We start from the raw sequence: 1,506 nt of genomic DNA, 5'->3' as shown, positions 1-1,506 counted from the left end.
CTTTCCGCCGGAGCGTCGACGGGGGGAGGGGGGCGGGGCTTTACGGCTGACGTCATGGCGCGAGCCGGAGCCCGGCGTGTCCGCGCGCGGCCTTTTAAAGGGGCGCCGCACGCGCGCCCTTGATCTTTGCTGCCCGCCGACGCGACCGGAGCGACCGCGCAAGCATCCCATAAAAACCAGCCGAGCGAGAGTAAACACATATTTTTAAACCGTGTCAGGGTTTGAAAACCAGCTGAAATGCCTGTGGACGCTCTGTGTTTGCAAACCACCGAAAATGCATCCGGACGATCGCGCTTGTATTTATTCAGCCCCACTGCGCAGCAATAAATAAAATCAATTACCTCATTATTATTTGAAAAAAAAAACCAAAAAAACACATAAAAACGATATACACATTTTTTTTTTATATGTCGGTTTTATATTTTCGTAAAATATTTGTCGTAGTGTAATACTTTTCATTCTAACGGACACTTTTTTTTTTCCCCTCCACATTCTGTAGTTTTTAAAGCTTTGGGTTAGGGTGAGGGTTAGGGTTAGGGTTAGGGTTAGGGGTTAGGGTTAGGGTTAGGGGTTAGGGGTTAGGGGTTAGGGTTAGGGGTTAGGGTTAGGGTTAGGGGTTAGGGGTTAGGGTTAGGGTTAGGGTTAGGGTTAGGGGTTAGGGTTAGGGTTAGGGTTAGGGGTTAGGGTTAGGGTTAGGGGTTAGGGGTTAGGGTTAGGGTTAGGGGTTAGGGTTAGGGTTAGGGGTTAGGGTTAGGGGTTAGGGTTAGGGTTAGGGTTAGGGTTAGGGGTTAGGGTTAGGGGTTAGGGGTTAGGGTTTGGACTGGAGTCAGATGGGAAAGTTCTCCCTTCTTCTCGGAGGCGCACGTCGGTCGGTGACGACGCCGTCGGCTGTACGCGCAGAACCCTCTTCCACCGGCAGGAGGCGCCCCCGCACCAGGCTGCTCAGCGCTCCGACCATGGGAAACACGTGGGGCTATACCAGACCCTGTAGGTACTCAACAGCGGCTTTTGCCGTCAGACTGGCATTTGTCTGGTGAGCATCCATAACTATATCTGTTTGGGATGGATTTTGTCCCAAGTCGATGGACCAGATAGGTATTCTGATTTTGTTTACCTAAAACCCGCAGTCTGTGACGCCCATGCGTGTGTCAAATTCCTGCACGGGCCACAAACTATTTTGAGCACGGTGCTGGAAGAAAGACCATATTGCATGCGAGATCTGTCCACAAATAATACTGCTCAATCGAAAATAAAAGGGCCCCCGGCCCCGTGGACCCCTGCCTACCCTTCAGAGCAGGTCTGCACTCGGTGACACTCTTGTGTAATACAGTGTATAAATAAGTTAGAGACTGATCACGGCTAATCCTGAGGGACAATAGCTAAGTCCATCTTTTTTTTTCTCTCCTCGTCCGCCAAAATGCATCGGATTTCAGAACGTTTCCCACCTCTTGTGAATTAGACGGATACAAGCTCCCAGTTATGTCGTCACCACACACTTTTATCAAA

Source organism: Zeus faber (genome assembly GCF_960531495.2).
Source record: "Zeus faber genome assembly, chromosome: 5".
In the NCBI taxonomy this organism is placed as follows: domain Eukaryota; kingdom Metazoa; phylum Chordata; class Actinopteri; order Zeiformes; family Zeidae; genus Zeus; species Zeus faber.
This window is presented reverse-complemented; position numbering follows the sequence as displayed.